Genomic DNA, 24185 nt, shown 5'->3' on the forward strand with positions numbered 1-24185 from the left:
ATACCAAATCATGTCCTCATAAACCATGAGTAAGCACACACAAGTGTTAAGCAGCCACAGTGTACTGTTTAGTCACATACAGTCGCCATATTCGGTCTTCATATACCAAATCATGTCCTCATAAACTATGAGTAACAACACACTAAACACACACAAGTGTTATGCTGACATAGTGTACTGTTTAGTCACATACAGTCACCATATTCGGTCCTCATATACCAAATCATGTCCTCATAAACCATGAGTAAGCACACACACTAAACACACACAAGTATTATGCAGCGACAGTGTACTGTTTAGTCACAAACAAACGCCATATTCGGTCCTCATATACCAAATCATGTCCTCATAAACCATGAGTAAGCAGACACACTAAACACACACAGGTGTTATGCAGCCATAGTGTACTGTTTAGTCACATACAGTCGCCATATTCGGTCCTCATATACCAAATCATGTCCTCATAAACCATGAGTAAGCACACACACACACAAGTGTTATGCAGCCATAGTGTACTGCTTAGTCACATACAGTCGCCATATTCGGTCCTCATATAACAAATCATGTCCTCATAAACCATGAGTAAGCACACACACAAAACACACACAAGTGTTATGCAGACACAGTGTACTGCTTAGTCACATACAGTCGACATATTCGGTCCTCATATACCAAATCATGTCCTCATAAACCATGAGTAAGCACACACACTAAACATACACAAGTGTTATGCTGACATAGTGTACTGTTTAGTCACATACAGTCGCCATATTCGGTCCAAATATACTAAATCATGTCCTCATAAACCATGAGTAAGCACACACACTAAACACACACAAGTATTATGCAGCGACAGTGTACTGTTTAGTCACATACAAACGCCATATTCGGTCCTCATATACCAAATAATGTCCTCATAAACCATAAGTAAGCAGACACACTAAACACACACAGGTGTTATGCAGCCATAGTGTACTGTTTAGTCACATACAGTCACCATATTCGGTCCTCATATACCAAATCATGTCCTCATAAACCATGAGTAAGCAGACACACTAAACACACACAGGTGTTATTCAGTGACAGTGTACTGTTTAGTCACATACAGTCGCCATATTCGGTCCTCATATACCAAATCATGTCCTCATAAACCATGAGTAAGCACACACACTAAACACACACAAGTGTTATGCTGACATAGTGTACTGTTTAGTCACATACAGTCACCATATTCGGTCCTCATATACCAAATCATGTCCTCATAAACCATGAGTAAGCAGACACACTAAACACACACAGGTGTTATGCAGCCATAGTGTACTGTTTAGTCACATACCGTCGCCATATTCGGTCCTCATATAACAAATCATGTCCTCATAAACCATGAGTAAGCACACACACAAGTGTTATGCAGCCATAGTGTACTGTTCAGTCACATACAGTCGCCATATTCGGTCCTCATATACCAAATCATGTCCTCATAAACCATGAGTAAGCACACACACTAAACACACACAAGTGTTATGCAGACACAGTGTACTGCTTAGTCACATACAGTCGCCATATTCGGTCCTCATATACCAAATCATGTCCTCATAAACCATGAGTAAGCACACACACTAAACACACACAAGTATTATGCAGCGAGAGTGTACTGTTTAGTCACATACAAACGCCATATTCGGTCCTCATATACCAAATCATGTCCTCATAAACCATGAGTAAGCAGACACACTAAACACACACAGGTGTTATGCAGCCATAGTGTACTGTTTTGTCACATACAGTCGCCATATTCGGTCCTCATATACCAAAACATGTCCTCATAAACCATGAGTAAGCACTCACACTAAACACACACAGGTGTTATTCAGTGACAGTGTACTGTTTAGTCACATACAGTTGCCATATTCGGTCCTCATATACCAAATCATGTCCTCATAAACCATGAGTAAGCACACACAAGTGTTAAGCAGCCACAGTGTACTGTTTAGTCACATACAGTCGCCATATTCGGTGCTCATATACCAAATCATGTCCTCATAAACCATGAGTAAGCACACACACTAAACACACACAAGTATTATACAGCGACAGTGTACTGTTTAGTCACATACAAACGCCATATTCGGTCCTCATATACCAAATCATGTCCTCATAAACCATGAGTAAGCACACACAAGTGTTATGCAGACACAGTGTACTGTTTAGTCACATACAGTCGCCATATTCGGTCCTCATATACCAAATCATGTCCTCATAAACCATGAGTAAGCACTCACACTAAACACACACAGGTGTTATTCAGTGACAGTGTACTGTTTAGTCACATACAGTCGCCATATTCGGTCCTCATATACCAAATCATGTCCTCATAAACCATGAGTAAGCACTCACACTAAACACACACAGGTGTTATTCAGTGACAGTGTACTGTTTAGTCACATACAGTCGCCATATTCGGTCCTCATATACCAAATCATGTCATCATAAACCATGAGTAAGCACACACAAGTCTTAAGCAGCCACAGTGTACTGTTTAGTCACATACAGTCGCCATATTCGGTCCTCATATACCAAATCATGTCCTCATAAACCACGAGTAAGCACACACACTAAACACACACAAGTGTTATGCTGACATAGTGTACTGTTTAGTCACATACAGTCACCATATTCGGTCCTCATATACCAAATCATGTCCTCATAAACCATGAGTAAGCACACACACTAAACACACACAAGTATTATGCAGCGACAGTGTACTGTTTAGTCACATACAAACACCATATTCGGTCCTCATATACCAAATCATGTCCTCATAAACCATGAGTAAGCAGACACACTAAACACACACAGGTGTTATGCAGCCATAGTGTACTGTTTAGTCACATACAGTAGTAGTATGTATTATGTACGTTGTGACAAAAAATGATTTATGGCCCTGATTTATGGTTTAATTGCTGTACATTTGACCTTTCCCTCCGCCCCCCTCCCCTCCCTCCGGCAGTTGTAGGCTACATGCTGTGATATGGCGTGTCTGTTCTGATACCCCCATCGGTGTATTTAAAAAGGGTTAGGTTTGTTCATTGCAACTATTCAGCAAGTATTTTGTGATTTCCACTTGTGCAATGGCTGCTCCCAGCACTCCTAAAAAACAATGTTAAATGATGTAAAAAGACTTACTAAGATATATTGGGCTCCGAGGAGATGTCATGGTCCAGGCATGACCAGGTCTCTCCATGAGCCGTTAGAAGATCTGAAATATGAATTTCATCTAAACAACACACAGTTGTGTGTGTACGACTTTGACAGAACATCTTGTACTGTTAAGTTATTCAACAAGGGTGATGCAATGGATGAAGACCATTGTTTGTATTTCACGGAAAAGGACTGGGATGTATTTTACAATCGTGTTTGGAGGGATCTGAATAATGGAGCATCTCCAGAATCATTTCCAAGAGACCGTGTGTTTGGTAACCACACTATCTAGAGGGTGGCTGACCATGTCTACATACTTACCAGCTGAGGACAAACAGGGTCTCAGTGACAGAGGGTGTCCTTTCCCAGAGACAGAGCACAATGAATGTTTCCAAATGAAGTTTTTGTTTCAGTGGAAAGATATTCCTATACTGAATGATGTTTTTTCAAAGATAGACAAACTGTTTAAATGGTGTGATGCAAATGACCAATACAATGTAATTAAGGTCAGCCTGTTTGACCCCGAAAAGCGTGGGAGTGACCGTGTAACACCGCCCACCTTCTACAGACCTTAAAGGCTGGCGGTGACTGACCGCATTTCAAACCAACATTCAAACCAACATGTCTCAAGGCTTTACTACATATCTTCCTGGGCCCGTCGCATCACCCAATGACCCAGATACTTCAGCAAGAGATGACCCTGTTGTAGGGTCTTCTGACATCGGCCATTGGCTTGACAAGTTTTGCATGGAGCTTGGCTACAGCAATCTAACGTTCATTTCATCCCACGGATCAGGATGCCCACTTCCGGATGCAGCGGCTCTTAAGGGAGAGGACGACACGGATGGCATTATTGGTGTGAAGGGGTTCAATTTCATAAAAGCAGTCATAGTGGTCATTCTGGATCATCTCCTCGATTTAAAGTTAAAAGAGTTGTGCTACGGTTGTGAAGTGGATCACCCCAGTCAGATCCAGCACACTTGCTTGTTTGTTCCTGACAAGTATTTCTTTTACACTCATTTTGAAGAAATTTCCAGTAAACTGTTTAAACCTGTGTTAAACCAAGTCATCGGCCAGGCTTTAAAACCATTTGGATTGACACCGCATCCTCAGAGAATCCATGGAGTTGTCGGACGTGTTGTGTGAACTAAGAGAGGAGCCGAACATTCTACAGAGAGTACGTGAAATCCGTGAGAAGCTGGTGAATGATACCTGTGAACAGGCTGTCTCACGACGCTGTGGACGGTTGGAAAGGCTGTTCGGCTGGGTCCAAAGTTTGATGCTAACAATGGGGAACTGCTGCGGAGCTACTGGCCTGATTACATTTATTCTGAGACATCGACTTCAATGTGAAATAACCAATATGCTGTATAAGATCATTAATGACTGAACGCTCTGGACAAAACAAGCTTGTAAATGAAGCCTATATTAACAAACGGCTGATTTGTCTAAAAAACACATGGATATAGTCAGAGGTCTATCAAACAATTGGACTGAAATGATACAAGTCTATGCCTACCAGAATGATTCTCCCTGTTTGTTGCTTAAAAACATTCTAAATTCATTGTTTGAATGCGATAATGTCTGTAAAATATCTGATATGATATGCTTATGTACATTTGTGACGGATACATGTGTGATGTTATTGTCAAGAAACGAAAGGAGTGATAGTCATGTCTTTGAAAATGTTGATACTCTGGTTAATTACCTGATTGACAAAAATACTGATACATGCGTTAATTTCCTACAATATCTAGACATTGGTTGATGTTGGTGTTTCTATTTGACTATTTAAGCATGTATTGTATGATTACCCCTGATTTTAAAATAAAAGGATACTTTTATAGAATCACTGTTTCATTATTTAGGTGGTGTCTGATCTGTTAACATGACCGAGCAATTGCATAAGGTGTACTACACACCATCAAACCCCAGCTCTTTAGGGGGTGTGAGTAGATTAAAACGTGGTGTATTAGAGGAAAGTGGTGATTTGCTAAGTGATAAAGAAGTTTCAGACTGGTTAGCCAGTCAAGATGCTTATACACTCCACAGACCACTGCGTCATCATTTTAAAAGGAATAAGGTCGTTGTTTATGGTATTGATACACAGTTTCAAATGGACCTGGTAGATATGTCAATATATTCTACGGAAAATGACAATACTAAATTTCTTCTCACATGTATAGACGTGTTATGCATGGGTACCTGGTATAAAGAACAAGACTGGATTGGCGGTGACCAATGCCTTTAATTCAATACTACAAGAGGGTAGAATCCCTCATAAAATTCAGACTGACAAGGGGAAGGAATTTTTTAACAAGCATTTCCAACAACTAACTAAAAAACACAACATTTACCATTTCAGCACGGGGAGTGAATTGAAAGCAAGCGTTATTGAACGTTTTAATAGAACGTTAAAAGGACGGATGTGGCGTTATTTAACAGCTATAAACTCTAAACGCTACATCAATGTTTTACAAGATATTATTCAAGGATACAACAGTAGTTATCGCAGAAGTATTAAAATGAGGCCTGTAGATGTCAACAAAGAAAATGAACCAATTTGTATGGTAATGTGTGTAAGAAGATGCCTGTATTTAAATTCAAAATCGGCGACGTGGTTAGAATATCAAAGATGAGGGGTCCTTTTACCAAGGGTTATGAACAAAACTACACAGATGAGATCTTTACTATAACCGAATGTATACCACGACAACCACCAGTCTACAAACGATCTGATTACGATGGCGACGTTATCGATGGATCATTTTATGAAGAGGAGTTACAAAAAATTATTGTGGATAAGGACAAAGCTTTTAAAGTAGAAAAGATATTAGACAAGAAGAAGCATGGTAAAAGATCCATGGTGCTCGTGACGATGGGTGGGGTGGCCTCGAAGTTTGACAGCTGGGTTAATGAAAAGCTGTTGTAGATCTACAAACCTCTTAAAGCATATAAAAATAAAACATTTGTTACCTGACTTCATTTCTGCAGTAAACGGTCATGGATGAAGCAGGGTTTTATGTTACATTGCCATGCAATGCTTCATTAGATCTTTACCCGAAAACCGAATTTCAAATTACAGAACAAGATTAGCCAAACCTATAAACTTAAAAGGTCGTTGGGAGGTGGGTGTGGCTGAAATTGAATACCCTAGATCATGGTACACTATTACTGATGATGATGCGAAAGTCCAATTCAGAGAGGTTATCGACGGAATCAGTCATCTTGTGAAGATAAAGCTGAAAAGTGGTTATTATGATGAAGTTTTGTTTGTAATTAAGGAGCTAAATGCTATGCTACCTCGGCATGCACGTCTTGGCTACGATCATGTGAAAAACAAAGTGTTCATGATGGCGGCACCAGGAAGTTCCTTAACATTCCACGGTAAACTAGCCATTATTTTGGGTGTAATACCGAAGAAACCATTGGTAGCTGTAAATGATTATACTGGAAATGAAAGCATCGAACCCGGTTTTACGCCAGTGTACGCGCCACACCAAGCAGACATAAATGGAGGGTTTTACACCATGTACATGTACACAGATATTATCGAATATCAATCTGAGGTGATGCACATGCCCCGCTTTTGAGATGTGTACATATAACCGGATCGGATCGTGAAATAGTCAGTGTTGCATATGACAGAGTACACTACGTGTCAGTGAATAAACATTCTATTGGAGAGATTTGTATTGAGCTCAAAGATGACAGAAACAGGGAAGTGCCATTTTCTTACGGCAAAGTCGTCGTTAAACTACACTTCAGGCCTGTGAAACAACCGATCCTTTAAAAATGGCGTATTATAATCCGTACCAAATGGACCCCACTCATTATGTAAACTATTATAAAACTCAAGCAGGCGGTGGAATGCCGGGGTTTTCTGGGGGAGGGGTCATGTATGGGGCGGGGCTCGGAGGCCTTTTCAGGGGTTTGTTTCGAATGGCTCTTCCGTTGTTAAAAAGAGGTTTCAGCATAGCCAAACCACACCTTAAAAATGCTGCTAAAAACATAGCCAGCGACGTTGTTACCAGAGCTATGACACATTCCTTTAATAATAATGATAAATCTCAAGACGGTTCGGGTTAATGGTTATGTTACGTGAACGGAGGTCTAAACCACCTGGAATGAGGAGGGGAGGAGTGGTCAGGCGGTAAAGAAAACCAGGAAACCCCTAAGAAAACCGCAGTTAGGCAACTAAAACGAAAGAGAGCTGTGAAGCGTTTTCATCTGTTAAAACTATATTCTAAACCATGGCACTACTACACACCATGTCCGAAGAGTGTATTAAATCCGAACTGGATCTGTTTACAGTACCGATGACGCAGACGGCTATTGAAAAAACACATACATTGAAATCCCTCCTCTATCTGCGATATCGGACAGCTCCATTGGAATTTTTCATAGCGGGAATGGTGAAGATTATATAGATTTAAATAATACACTGCTTTACATGCGTGTTAAAATCACAACCGACGGTTCAAATATCAGAGATGGGACTCCTGTTGGACTGGTCAATTATCCAGGAAACACTATTTTTTCACAGGTTGACGTACGCTTGGTGATAGGTTAATTTCGCAGAGTACAAACACTTACCCCTATCGATGTATTATAGAATGCCTTTTAAACTATGGTAAAGATACATTGGAAAGTGTTTTCTCAGCAGGTTTATTTTACAAAGATTCTGCCGGACATATGGATGCAGGCTGATCCGGCAGGGGCTAACATTGGTCTGACAAAGAGGGCTGCCTTTAGCAACGAAAGTGCAGTAGTTGAGCTTTTATCACCAATACACAGTGATATTTTCTTTCAAGAAAAACTAATGCTTAATGGGGTGGACATTAAAATCCGTCTGACAAGAGGCAAAGATGAATTTTGTCTAATGAGGAGTGATGCTATAGCATACAAACTGCGTATTTTGACAGCTTCTCTGTTTGTTAAAAAAGTATCTGTATCACCAGGAGTGAGACTGGGGCACGCTCAAGCACTACTCTCAACAACTGCCAAATACCCCATTGACAGGGTCTGCCTGAAAAATTTCTCCATACCAGCTGGAGGTCGTGTATCAAACCAGGAAAACCTGTTTTTAGGTACATTACCCAAATCCATCATATTGGGTATGGTCGATAATGATGCTTTTACAGGGGCATACGATAAAAACCCTTTTGCATTTAAGCATTACGATCTGGAGTTTCTAGCTGTTTATGTGGATGGTCAGCAACACCCGCCAAACCATTACAACCTGACTTTGGAGCAGGCACCGCCGTGCGAGAATTTTACCAGCTTGCACTTTCGTCTGGAAGACATCTAAAAACCAAGCGTTGGTAATCGACAGAGAAGATTTTCTGCAGGGTTATACACTTTATGGTTTCAACCTCACTCCAGACCGAAGAATGTGGTCAACACATCTCGCTTGTTAAGTCTGGGAATATCAGACTAGAAGTACGTTTCAGACAACCGCTTCCAAGAACCATTAATCTGATTGTTTATGCTGTTTTTGACAACATCATTGAAGTTTCTAACCGAAGACAGGTACTTGTTGACTACTATTAATTGAAAACATGAATACCATACAACTTACAGCTGCTATAGACAGAATCACACAAAACACGCATTTTCTTGGAGTACTACCGCATGATCATTTACCGAAGGACCCCTTAAGAACATTACCTACGCCAGCCATAATCAACACAGACCCTGCACATCTCCCCGTGAACACTGGTTAGCAATTTACATAAATAAGGATGGTTCAGCATTTTTCTTTGACAGTTTCGGTAATAGTCCTGATTTTATTCGTTTTCCTGTATCAATCACTGCCTTTCTAAAAACGAATTCAACACGCATTCAATATTCAGCTAAACAAGTTCAGCATTTTATGTCTGACACATGCGGTCATCATTGTATTTTCTTTCTATATCATATGATTCGAGGTCGTGCTTATGATGATGTTATGATGCTTTATAGCGATGATTTAATTAAAAATGATGAATATGTATCGCATTTTGTGAAAAAACTAAGGATAACTCATTGTAATAGTACTACATTTAAGTGTATGCAATGTGTGCAAATGGGTGAAACGTTTATGTTAAACACATGATTTGTAAATGTTTGCTTCAAATAAATAAAAAGAGCACAATGTCAAATGTACCAATGTCATAGCTTTATTGAATACCATATGATTAATTTGTACAAAAATGAATATACAATTATACAATATCAAAATGACAGCCATACGCTTTTGATCAAGAGACGGTGATTTAAACGGTGATACATCTGAATCCTTAGAAGAAGGCGTACTTAAATACATTCTTTGACCCGTAGAGGTAGAGGGCGATGTAGACGGTTTGGTTTTAAATGAACTTATTACACGCCTAACCTTATGGTTTGGCACTGTTGAATAGGGGATGTTTAAAGTAGCAATTGCCTGCAAAAACTCAGTCCATCCATGAGGTCTCACGGTCATCCCTAATATTATGCGGAGCCGTAATACTCTTTACAAGATCCATCACGTGTGATCCCTGTATAGTAGTGCCTTTAAATACAAACTCCCCCGAATCGTTCCAAGATGCCATTTCTTTGGCTTTAGACATTTTATCCATGATGTATCTTGCATTTTTCACACATCTCAATGGGACATTTTTCAATACATCTGCTATAATATCTTCAACAGGGTTAACAGATTGTTCTTTGCGAGACTCATCGGGGGATGTTAATGCAAGCGTTAATGTGTTACTATCTCGATCACCCTGTTTAACTACCGTTAAAAATCTTTGTAAAGCCGAGGTGTGAAGCTTAGCCTTCTCATGAGTTACCAAACTGTCTTTATTCAAAATATTTCTTATAGCAACATCCAGATCGTCTTCCACGGTTTGTTGAATAGACTCTCGGGTATTGGACATCTTCAGTTTATCTATTTGGTTTTGAGACACTAAAAACAGCTTCTCAGCATACTCCATCTTCAACCTTGTTTAGCCGTTATCAGACTTGTAATAAAGGGGACTGCTATGCTCAAAAGCGGAAGAAGAAATCCTCCTTTCTGGTTGAGCATGCGTTTTTTTGTGGACACACCAATCTTTTTATTGGCTATGTATTTAATTTCAGTCTTTCTCCTCTTCAACCGTTTGTGTTGCTGGTTCGTTAGTGGGATTGTGCCATAGAGTACATTAAATGCAATCTCACACAATGTTAAAATGAGCTCGTCAGATGCTGCTTGTATAATAAGACGCCTTTGCATGGGGGTCGCTTTAAATAGCATTTTTAACAGGGGGAGGTTTCTAGATAGTCTAGCAGACATTTTACCAAAATCACGGTTTTCTTTTTTGAATGTAAACTACTGGCTGGTTTGAAAGCAACCCCGTTCTGAGACTAAAACATTCAGGGTTTTTGCTTTATAGTCTATCATGAGGTATCCAAAAGGCTGGTTGGTAGCATCTTGATAGCATTCCATAAAATATTTTGTATTTCCGGGTACATTTGTTTTCCCAACACATTTATCTGATTGTTATCACGAGGATTCTTAAACAATATTAAATAATTTGTATTCAAACTGATGGTTCTGCTGGATTTACCTTGGAAAAATAAATTCTGCACAATATAAATAGCTTGAGGTTTCTATGGTGAACGTATTGAGTGAATAACTTTTCCACTTCAGAGTTTCCACTTGCCTCCTTCATCATGTCGTCAATTATTAACAGATTTGTTTTATTGACAGGTAATAAAACATCATCATTCAGAGATTGCGGTATTCCTTCCACAAATTTCATGTTATACAATTTATACAGTTCATCATACATAGGTTGCCAGCAATCATAAATGTACACAATGTTTTCAATCTTTTTAGAAATCATATTTACAGCATTTTCCAACAACATTTTTACAAAATAAGACTTTCCAGAATTTGAAGGTCCACTTATTACACATGAAAAAGGATGTTGAAGTCTAAAATCAAAACCATCAACCTCCCGCGACACTGCGTGTGGTTTAAAAAATTATTAGTAGCCATATGGTAGAGTTGTATAATCAGGGAAAAGCAGCCTCTTATTATACACCACTTGAAACTTTTTAACAACTGACTTGTTTTGCAAAGTGAAGTTCTTTTTATTCCTCACGATGTTGTCTGTGTAGGCTAGGACGTGTTTGGTGTCATGCGATTTTACATAACTGTCAACAAGACCGATCAAAGTGTCTAATCTAATCGCCATAGAATTTTCAGCATTCAAAGTTATACCCTTTGCTTTCATACACACTTTACCTTTTGCAGTGCGATATCCAGTATGTTTTAGGCCCTCCTGAACAAAATTCTGTGATGTGATCATCATTGCCGATTTCGGCCAGTCAGATCTCCTAAATAAGGACCCAGAGGAGGTTCCCAATCACCGTCTCTAGAGATAAAGATAACGCTGTCTGTGTCGCTATACAACAATCTGTCACCCAATTTATCCATAAGGCTATACAATTCTAACCGTGCATGTGCTGTTGTAAAGGCCCCCAGAAATATATTCACATCCCGTGTGTTGTACATGGCTCCATCGTCATGTTTGTACTGCACCAGCGCAATTTCATCAGACACCTAATGTGAAATATTTAACGCCATACTGACAGCCAAATATGATGTGAGCAAATTCTTCTGGGTCTTTCAAAAGTTTAGAAGTGGGTAGATTTTCTCTCATTGAAAAACGCCCCACAGACTATTCAGCAACAATTTGTTGATAGATCTCTGAGCAGGGTTGTGACAGATCTTTGCAGGATCGAGGTTAATCCCTTCTTTTTAAAGTAATCATCGATATAGGCTTTTTGTCTGAATCGGTGACTATGTGAGAGGGATAGTCTGAGGCCTCCTGTTTAAATTTCAGAAAGGTCTTTACATAATCGAAAACAGTGTTTCCGATTTCTCTGCAAAGTGCCACACCTCTGAGACCTCCATTACAAGATACCCCTTCTCAATCGCCTTCAACAATTCAATGCTCACCCAGCAGCCTGAGATAGACCTCTCATCATCTGTATGCATACAAGATGTAACATTGATTTGTTTCTCAACGCATGTTCTGCATAGAGGAAACATAAGTTTCCCTGCACACCTGTAAGGAAGCACAGGATGAAGCAATTTTCGGGGGTAGCATTGTGGCCTTAATAAGTCCGTAATAATTTTCAAGGGGTTCAAAATCCTTGAAAATTATTTCAGGATGTCCAACAGGGTAGCTTTTTCGAGCCTGACAGTAAGGATAAAGACTCGTGAAATCAACATATCTGATCTTTTCATTTTCTGAAGTTTTGTGGTACAACTTGTAAGCATTTGTACGCCTCCAAAGAGTGCATCACGTGGTTTCAGTCTCTCAGGTGCCGAATAAGTGGTCATAAACGCAATTACATGAGGGTCAGTTTGCTTAAGATTCTTCCATACACACTCATGCATCACCTCAACGCCTAAACAGTATGCGTTCTGCAAAACATCAATCTTGTCATTAAACTGCATCCTGAGCACTCCAAAAGGCACTTTTGACAGGGGTTTACATAGTCAGATCTGTAACGACACTCGTGACCACGGTGAAAACATCCGCAAATTCTAGAGCTTTTCAGACACCATCTTTTTCGTAATATCCATCAACAAAGTACCCTCCAAATTTCACTTCACCGTGATTTAGCGCGTGGTGAATGTCTACGTCACGTGTTTTTTTCACATACTCAAGCCATTCAATAGAGATGTTAGAGAATGTCTTATACTGATTGACATATGCATTATTATGTGTCAGAGCCAGTGTATTTCTAGAGAGAAATTGTGTCTTGAAAGCACCCATACAGCAACTAGCAAGAGTCACGTAGCTGAAAGGATCTACCTGCGTGCATCGTAGGAATTCATCTCTAAATTTAATGCATGCTTCACGTAATAAAACGACGCCATTCATGCAGTAGATGCCAATCTCTTTTTGAAATCAAAGACTTCACCATCGACTGTTTCGCACCACTGATCAAATTTTGTCCTGGCACTATCTGTCATGGAGTTGTACCCGTAGTAGTTTTTAGCAGGGTATGGACCTATATAAGTCTGATTTTCCTGTCTGTTGAAAGAGTGAGGAAAGAAGCCTTTTCTTCATTTTCCAAATTTAACGCAGATGGCATCTTAGACAGAGCCATGTGGAGGAATGAGTAAGAATCGATAAAACGTTGCCTAAAAGTCTCATCATACATGAAAATGGTTCTACAGCCCTGCATTACTATGTTAAGTTGGAGTCCTGCATTGCAAAAATACTCCAGAATTAAAAAGTTGTCAAACCCGCTTGCATTGTGTGCAATCCAAGTGTAATTTTTGTACCTCGGCTGTCTAAACCTCCAAACGAGTTGTCTCACACATCCCTCACCTCCAAATTCAAATGTCTCACCATCAAAAGTCATGGCACACACATAATTTGCTATATGTTTACCATTATCACATCGTGTTTCAAAATCATAGAAAATGTAACGATCTGTATATTCCTTGGGTATGGTAGGCTGTATGAAGCACTGGTGTAGGCCTTCGTGGCTTACATCATCCCCACAATGTAGACATTTATCATTTGGACAGTTATGAGGTTTGGGGTTTTTGGCTGTATGGTAACGCTTATTGCATTTACGTACAATATTTTGTAGTATCGCAAGGAGATCTACCACAATCATCGTCCGTAGGGGGTACTATTTTATGAGCATTAAAACAGTATCTAGATCTGCAATAACGCAAACAGTCTTGACAGTGTATTATGCTTTTAGGCTGTTTGTAGCACTCACTATCGTTGCAAACAGAGCACACATATTTACAATCATGATTCTGTCTGCTCATGATAACCTGTGTAACAGAAATCACACACATATGCAGACCCTATAAAGGCTTTCAGATTCTTTATCATGTAATAATGAGAATCATGAATGTAAAGATATGCTGTTTTGGTGTGTGGCTCATCTGAAGTTTTATATTTTTCCAACTTTCCATCGGTTGACCTGTAAAAGACAACAATTTTTATGTCTAATGCACGCTCAAATTTTGCAGTGTCTCCTAGACCTATTTTATCCCGAGGTGTGAAACCGCCAGCACTCTGAATGGATTCACCCCGCCTTTCTAAGTTGTCATGGGAAATCTGAGGGTCGAGAAAATATGCTAGACATAATGAAAAACACAGGTTGTTTGACGTATTGACAGGACAGAATAAATGCATTCTTTTTCTTCTAATCACGCCATCATGTGCTATATCAACTAGCTTCCTACGAGCACCACCGCTCCTACTTCTGGCTATGGATGCGTGTAACTGCAAACTGTCGTCGGCCATCACTTTCGCATTGCTCTGCATAATTTTTTCAAATTGTTCAACAAAAATGCGTTCGTTATAGCCATTGCTAGGTGATAATACAGTTTACATCAGATTTCAGACTGGGGCCTCTCAGTGAAATATTAATAAAACTGGATTCACCGCCCATCTGTCTGGAAAATGACACCATCTCTGACAATGCATTGTGCACAGATGTACTGTATTCAGCAAGGTCTGTAGATATTAAATCCCTTAAATTTAGAGCCCTGTGTATCTCTATGCCATTGAAACGCGGTCTTGGTACAATTGTGAATTCATTTACAACACCTCCGTTTCTAACCAATGTTTCAATATTATTCTGACTTAAACCTACATTGGGGTCATTCGTGTCTGATGAAATATTGCTTACACCACCAGTCTGTACTGCATCAACAATCAGCTCATCCTCATTATTAGCATCCTCGTGCTTTTTTATCATTGCTTCTAATCTTTCACAAAGGTTAGGTCGTGAGACCCCAGTTTGTCATTATATTTTTGGATCATGTCTTCTAATCGTTTGCGTACTTTAGAGCGTGAGGGGCCTGATATTAATGAGGATGAACTGTGTGATGATGGTTCTAGTGACTGATTTAACATCTCAAATTCTTCATTACCATTAGTATAATTTAGACATCTTCTCTGTGTTTGAAGAATACCCTCTAATCTAGCATTTAAATCCAAATAGGCAGGACCTAAAACATCTATCTGTTGATCGATTATGCTTTGTAGCTGTTCAATATTTGACAAATGATCGTATCTAGTTCTTGCAGAAGGATTTTGTTCAAAGTCTGGTTGACAATTAAGCAATTCATCATCTGAATGTGTTCTTTTACTCGTCATATTGAAAACTTTTTTCAATTCAGTTTTATTTTCCACTGATTATACACATACACCAACTACAAAAAAAGCACAGGTAGCCTAAATAATACAAAACAACACCCTTTTAACACAAATCAAACATAAACACAATTATACACATACCAGCTACAAAAAAAAAGCGCATGTTACCTAAATAATAATAAAAAAACAACACCACCCTTTTAACACAAATCAATCATAAACACAATTAGTTATTTTATATGTTCTATGACAGCGTTATTGATGTTAGTCAATATATTTACCATGAGCTGGCTTTCTCGGAATTCATCCTGGAGAATCTTTTCAATTTTATTCAACATCTCGTGATTGGCACCAACTCGATCGAGAATAAGCCGTATAAGACTTCCTTGTTCTTCTGAGTTTGTCATCACCATGTGGAAGCAGTCACAAAGACGTTTGACATTCTCTGAAATAATGTCCAGCTTCTCGTCCACCAATCGATTCTGTTCACGCAATTCCATCAACAAATCATGGGAAAAGTTCTGTTGATTTGATGGTAGATTTTCATCCGCCTGATAACTGTCTCTTCCACACACTCCTGATTATTCGCATCGTCCTCCGTACAATCCGATACAGCATCAATAAACGAAATCACATCCTCCGCGTCGTTTAGCAGCAGCTCCTCATCTGGCACCACAGCCCCACCGTGTGATGAGACAGCATTATCGGTGTTGTCTGGAAGTATGGGTTGGTTAAGAGCGTCCCACTCCCTCACCGAACGCATCATTATTGAAGATTGCTGTGGGGTCTTCGTCAATTTGCAAACTGGTAGCGTACAAATCTATATAAAGAATGAGAATATGTGCATTAGCAAGGGGGTTACCATTTTTAATGATGTTAGTGTGAATCGTAGCCTACTCACCAACTGATGCGTTTAACACAGAAGGTATTTGACGTAACGTTGTTTGATCGCTTCTCCTTTCTCCTGATGACGACCGATGTTTTTTTCTCCAAAATAGTGTCTTGCACCGTTTCCAGCTGGGGGTACAACATGTAATCGAGGGCTTCGTGAAATCCTCGGAATAGGACTAACGGGTTTGTTGCGTCTCCGTGAACTGAGTGACAGTGATTTGGGTGTAGCAAACCCCGGTTGTGAGACAAGCGTTGACAAGTCGACGTTTGAAATATCTACAAACACAGAAAATACATTTTTGTTTTATCAATATTGCATAATCAAAATAGAACACAAACAATGTATACATACCTTGCAGTACACATCTGTTGACAGATTTGCTCTGACCCGTTGTTTCATTAGACTAATTAACGGTTCAGTCACTGAAAAACAAATAGAAAATATTCACATCAGTACTAAGCAATTCTAATATATAAATACATAAAAATGATCTTTATGTAAACTTACGCAGTTGATCGATGCGATCCAGGTTTTCATAATCGTTGATAGGGGCTGAATTACGTACAAATAAACATGATTTAAACGCCTGTTAAAAATCAAGGTACCAAAATGTAAAACATCAATATTTAAAAAATCACATACTTCTGAAAATAAACGCCATTTTAAAGTGCAATCACCCGTGTTCTACAGATGCGTCCGTCTGGTTCAGCTGTAAATGATGACCACACACACTTAAAGTCTGTTTAAATAGGCTGAGTTCTCCCCATAAGAAGACCTTCACTCACTCACTGCCGGAGGGAGGGGTTGGAGAGGGGAGGGGAGTGGAGGGTAAGGGGGGACAGGAATTAAAAGTTCAAAGGTACTGCAATTAAGTCATAAAGCATAGGTCATATATAATTTTTTGTCACAAAGTTTCACAATCACACCACAGCTATCTGGCGCCATCTTCTGTTTAAATCTGGGTTCATGAAGCATTGCGACAAACTCAAAATGACGTATATAAAAGTTTAAAACTTTCAAAAGTTCAAAATGACGTATATAAAAAAAAGTTTTATTCATGTCTCTTTTATATAATTCTCAACAGAAAAATACACTTTTCTTAGACAACAATTGATCTCATTTTGTTTTCATACATTTAAACGGCCGCACATCTTTCTGTCTAGTGATTTAACTCAGCGGCTGTTTTTATTATAATATTATTGAATGTAGGCCTATTAGGTTGTTTTTAGTAGGCGGTTGCTCGTGAAGAAAGGACCCATTAATTTACAATATTAATATGTTTAGTTAAAATCTCTTTTAGAACTGAATAATGCAACATTGGGATGTTTGATAGTTTAATCTGTGCCTGAATCATTTAAAAGGACTGTCGATAGACTATACCAAAACACCCGTTGTGAAAAATTAAGAGATCAAAGATTTAAATTGACACTTCGAACTCTTGGCGCGTCTTCACTACACATCCCCGCCACAAAACATCTGTCGATCGTCGCCTTTGTCTGAATCATACAATTAGGCTATCACACCGCATGAAAACGAATCCCCCGCTGCTCAGCGCCTAAAAACCTGGATCAAAAAACGCCTTATCAATTTCGTTGCTCTCAAATAATTTTGATTGGAAAAATGCAATACAACACGTGTTAAAGCTACAATTTATAATGCATACTATTTCAATGACAATATTGTGTTTGCCAATCTGAACCTAATGTTTAAAATACGTTTTAGTCTCTGGTTGTCACGTTCCTGTGTTGTCTGGCATATGTTCTTCATTTCACCTATCACATTCCATGTCACATTCCTTGTGGTCCGGTCCGTGTTTTCTGTTTCACTCAGCACGTCAAATTCCATGTCACGTTTTCCTTGTTGTCCGCCCCGTGTTTCACTGTCTGTGTATAAAACTACAATTCCCACAATTCCTGGCCTCTCTCACTGCCTGCACTCTTCATTGGTCTCACCTGTGTCTCGTTTAGTTGTCATTGTGTTTGTGTATTTAACCCGGTTTGTTTCACCATTCCCCTGTCGGTCTTTGATGTTTGTGGATGCCTGTCTCCGTGCTCCCCCTGATGTTTATCCTGCCTGTTCTACCTTTCATGTTTTCCGTGTTTCCAGGTTTTAGTGTCGTTTTACCCATCGTGGTCATTTCCTTTGTTCCTGTTTGTTTTGTCTCACTTTGATTTACAATAAAGTACACTGCATTTGGATCCAACCCATTGTCTGCCTCCTCCTGCATCGTGACACTGGTAAAAGTAAATAACACTTGTTAATCGTTTATTCGTTTTTTAAAGTGAACGTCTGAATGAGACTGCTCAACCAGTATCGTCTGTTTGCGTAAAATAAACCTATTTGTTAACTAATATCATTCAGTATCCACTGTTTTAGAATCTCATGGATAAAAATAAAAATAAAAAAATTTAACAAACGTTTGTATTAAAGATATTTCGTCAGAATTCGTTTTTAGTAGGCAGTTGCGCGTGAAGAAAGGACGCATTAATTTACAATATTAATAAGTTTAGTTAAAAGTTATTTTAGAATTGAATAATGCAACATTGGGACGTTTGATAGTTTAATCTGTGGATGAATCATTTAAAAGGACTGCGGATAGACTATACCAAAACCCCCAGTTGTGAAATATCCAGAGATCAAAGCTTTAAATTGACACTTCGAAATCTTGGCGCGTATTCACCCCCATGAACACAGATCCAATTAACAACCCTAAGGTCTGGTCAAAATACAAATTTAATTAACCCCCAGTCATTTCGTCGCCTTTATGTCTGAATCATAAAATGAATTACCCCGCCGCATGAAAGCGAGACCCCCGCTGCTCAGCGCCTTAAAGGCTGGATCAAAAAATGCGTTATCAATTTGGATGCACTCCTGAAATAATTTTGATTTGTAAAAAATGCAATACAACACGTGTTAAAGTTACAATTTATAATGCATACTATTTCAATGAAAACTCATACTATTTGGTTTAAAATACGTTTTAGTCTCTGGTAAAAGTAAATAACACTTGTTAATCATTTATTCGTTATTTTAAAGTGTCCGTCTAAATGAGTTTGCTCTGCCAGTATCGTCTGTTTGCGTAAAATAAACTAATATCATTCAATATCCACTGTTTTAGAATCTCATGGTTAAAAAATAAAAAAATAAAAAATGTAACAAACTTTTGTATTAAAGATATTTCGTCAGAATTATATATAAAATAAACCTGTTTACCAAAATACTGTATTTTCTAGTGAATGTTGTTAAAGTTTTTATAATTTTAGAGTGCCTTTGTTGTATTTGCCAACTTGATACGTTTTTTAAAACAAAATGTCAAAGTTTTCGTTAAATACATTTAAACCTTTAAATAATACTTTAAAACACTTCCTAAGATTAGGAGGAGTTAAGCCCCACCCCCGCGGAGGGGCTTGTCAACTGATCTTACGCCATTGTCATTTTGGACGAGATCGTATAGGACTTTAAACGGAGTCGTGTAAGATTTCTGTCTTATATAGTTAAAATTATATATTATGTTTTTAGAAAATGTATCCTGTTTGCTAGGTTAATGTTAAACATCGTCTTACTTGCATCACTTATCGCTGAATGAGTTCATGAAAGGATTTTAAATTGTAGATTTTGTGCTGCATTTTACAATTTATGCTATTTAAAATGCTCTTTGTTGAAATACAATTTTTAAATACATTTTATGAATTTGTTCAGCATCTTTAAAGTGACATTGCTAGAGATGTGTTAGACAACGTAATGTTTAAAAACACATTTTCTTCTCTTTGTCAAAAGTTTAAAAAACAAAACAGTTTTTCACCAAGCATTAAACCCCAATAAAGACATCATTTAAACACATTTTAAACGTAATACTACTTTTTTTGTCATCTCAGTTTTCCATTAAAGATTAATAATCTTTCTACTCTTTTAAATACACCGATGGGGGTATCAGAACAGACACGTCATATCACAGCATGTACAACTGCCAGAGGGAGGGGAGGGGGAGGAGGGAAAGGTCAAATGTACAGCAATTAAGCCATAAATCAGGGCCATAAATCATTTTTTGTCACAACGTACATAATACATACTACTTACAGTCACCATATTCGGTCCTCATATACCAAATCATGTCCTCATAAACCATGAGTAAGCACTCACACTAAACACACAGGTGTTATTCAGTGACAGTGTACTGTTTAGTCACATACAGTCGCCATATTCGGTCCTCATATACCAAATCATGTCCTCATAAACCATGAGTAAGCAGACACAAGTGTTATGCAGCCACAGTGTACTGTTTAGTCACATACAGTCGCCATATTCGGTCCTCATATACCATGAGTAAGCACACACACTAAACACACACAAGTGTTATGCTGACATAGTGTACTGTTTAGTCACATACAAAGACCATATTAGGTCCTCATATACCAAATCATGTCCTCATAAACCATGAGTAAGCAGACACACTAAACACACACAGGTGTTATGCAGCCATAGTGTACTGTTTAGTCACATACAGTCGCCATATTCGGTCCTAATATACCAAATCATGTCCTCATAAACCATGAGTAAGCACACACAAGTGTTATGCAGCCACAGTGTACTGTTTAGTCACATACAGTCACCATATTCGGTCCTCATATACCAAATCATGTCCTCATAAACCATGAGTAAGCACACACACTAAACACACACAAGTGTTATGCAGCGACAGTGTACTGTTTAGTCACATACAGTCGCCATATTCGGTCCTCATATACCAAATCATGTCCTCATAAACCATGAGTAAGCACACACACTAAACACACACAGGTGTTATGCAGCGACAGTGTACTGCTTAGTCACATACAGTCGCCATATTCGGCCCTCATATACCAAATCATGTCCTCATAAACCATGAGTAAGCACACACAAACACAAGTGTTATGCTGACATAGGTGTACTGTTTAGTCACATACAGTCGCCATATTCGGTCCTCATATAACAAATCATGTCCTCATAAACCATGAGTAAGCACACACACTAAAAACACACAAGTATTATGCAGCGACAGTGTACTGTTTAGTCACATACAAACGCCATATTCGGTCCTCATATACCAAATCATGTCCTCATAAACCATGAGTAAGCACACACAAGCGTTATGCAGCCACAGTGTACTGTTTAGTCACATACATTCGCCATATTCGGTCCTCATATACCAAATCATGTCCTCATAAACCATGAGTAAGCACTCACACTAAACACACACAGGTGTTATTCAGTGACAGTGTACTGTTTAGTCACATACAGTCGCCGTATTCGGTCCTCATATACCAAATCATGTCCTCATAAACCATGAGTAAGCACACACACTAAACACACAGAAGTGTTATGCAGACATAGTGTACTGCTTAGTCACATACAGTCGCCACATTCGGTCCTCATATACCAAATCATGTCCTCATAAACCATGAGTAAGCACACACACTAAACACACACAAGTGTTATGCAGCGACAGTGTACTGCTTAGTCACATACAGTCGCCATATTCGGTCCTCATATAACAAATCATGTCCTCATAAACCATGAGTAAGCACACACACAAGTGTTATGCAGCCATAGTGTACTGCTTAGCCACATACAGTCGCCATATTCGGTCCTCATATAACAAATCATGTGCTCATAAACCATGAGTAAGCACACACACTAAACATACACAAGTGTTATGCAGCAACAGTGTACTGTTTAGTCACATACAGTCACCATATTCGGCCCTCATATACCAAATCATGTCCTCATAAACCATGAGTAAGCACACACACTAAACACACACAGGTGTTATGCAGCCATAGTGTACTGCTTAGTCACATACAGTCGCCATATTCGGTTTCTCATATACCAAATCATGTCCTCATAAACCATGAGTAAGCACACACACTAAACACACACAAGTGTTATGCAGACACAGTGTACTGTTTAGTCACATACAGTCGCCATATTCGGTTTCTCATATACCAAATCATGTCCTCATAAACCATGAGTAAGCACACACACTAAACACACACAAGTGTTATGCAGACACAGTGTACTGTTTAGTCACATACAGTCGCCATATTCGGGCCTCATATACCAAATCATGTCCTCATAAACCATGAGTAAGCACACACACTAAACACACACAAGTATTATGCAGCGACAGTGTACTGTTTAGTCACATACAAACGCCATATTCGGTCCTCATATACCAAATCATGTCCTCATAAACCATGAGTAAGCACACACACTAAACACACACAAGTGTTATGCAGACATAGTGTACTGCTTAGTCACATACAGTCGCCACATTCGGTCCTCATATACCAAATCATGTCCTCATAAACCATGAGTAAGCACACACACTAAACACACACAAGTGTTATGCAGCGACAGTGTACTGCTTAGTCACATACAGTCGCCATATTCGGTCCTCATATACCAAATCATGTCCTCATAAACCATGAGTAAGCACACACACAAGTGTTATGCAGCCATAGTGTACTGCTTAGTCACATACAGTCGCCATATTCGGTCCTCATATAACAAATCATGTGCTCAAAAACCATGAGTAAGCACACACACTAAACACACACAGGTGTTATGCAGCGACAGTGTACTGCTTAGTCACATACAGTCGCCATATTCGGTCCTCATATACCAAATCATGTTCTCATAAACCATGAGTAAGCACACACACAAGTGTTATGCAGCCATAGTGTACTGCTTAGTCACATACAGTCGCCATATTCGGTCCTCATATAACAAATCATATCCTCATAAACCATGAGTAAGCACACACACTACACACACACAAGTGTTATGCAGACATAGTGTACTGCTTAGTCACATACAGTCGCCACATTCGGTCCTCATATACCAAATCATGTCCTCATAAACCATGAGTAAGCACACACACTAAACACACACAAGTGTTATGCAGCGACAGTGTACTGCTTAGTCACATACAGTCGCCATATTCGGTCCTCATATAACAAATCATGTCCTCATAAACCATGAGTAAGCACACACACAAGTGTTATGCAGCCATAGTGTACTGCTTAGCCACATACAGTCGCCATATTCGGTCCTCATATAACAAATCATGTGCTCATAAACCATGAGTAAGCACACACACTAAACATACACAAGTGTTATGCAGCGACAGTGTACTGTTTAGTCACATACAGTCACCATATTCGGTCCTCATATACCAAATCATGTCCTCATAAACCATGAGTAAGCACACACACTAAACACACACAGGTGTTATGCAGCCATAGTGTACTGCTTAGTCACATACAGTCGCCATATTCGGTTTCTCATATACCAAATCATGTCCTCATAAACCATGAGTAAGCACACACACTAAACACACACAAGTGTTATGCAGACACAGTGTACTGTTTAGTCACATACAGTCGCCATATTCGGTTTCTCATATACCAAATCATGTCCTCATAAACCATGAGTAAGCACACACACTAAACACACACAAGTGTTATGCAGACACAGTGTACTGTTTAGTCACATACAGTCGCCATATTCGGGCCTCATATACCAAATCATGTCCTCATAAACCATGAGTAAGCACACACACTAAACACACACAAGTATTATGCAGCGACAGTGTACTGTTTAGTCACATACAAACGCCATATTTGGTCCTCATATACCAAATCATGTCCTCATAAACCATGAGTAAGCACACACACTAAACACACACAAGTGTTATGCAGACATAGTGTACTGCTTAGTCACATACAGTCGCCACATTCGGTCCTCATATACCAAATCATGTCCTCATAAACCATGAGTAAGCACACACTCCTCATATACCAAATCATGTCCTCATAAACCATGAGTAAGCACACACACTAAACATACACAAGTGTTATGCTGACATAGTGTACTGTTTAGTCACATACATTCGCCATATT

Source organism: Xyrauchen texanus, chromosome 11 (genome assembly GCF_025860055.1).
Source record: "Xyrauchen texanus isolate HMW12.3.18 chromosome 11, RBS_HiC_50CHRs, whole genome shotgun sequence".
Taxonomy (NCBI): Eukaryota; Metazoa; Chordata; class Actinopteri; order Cypriniformes; family Catostomidae; genus Xyrauchen; species Xyrauchen texanus.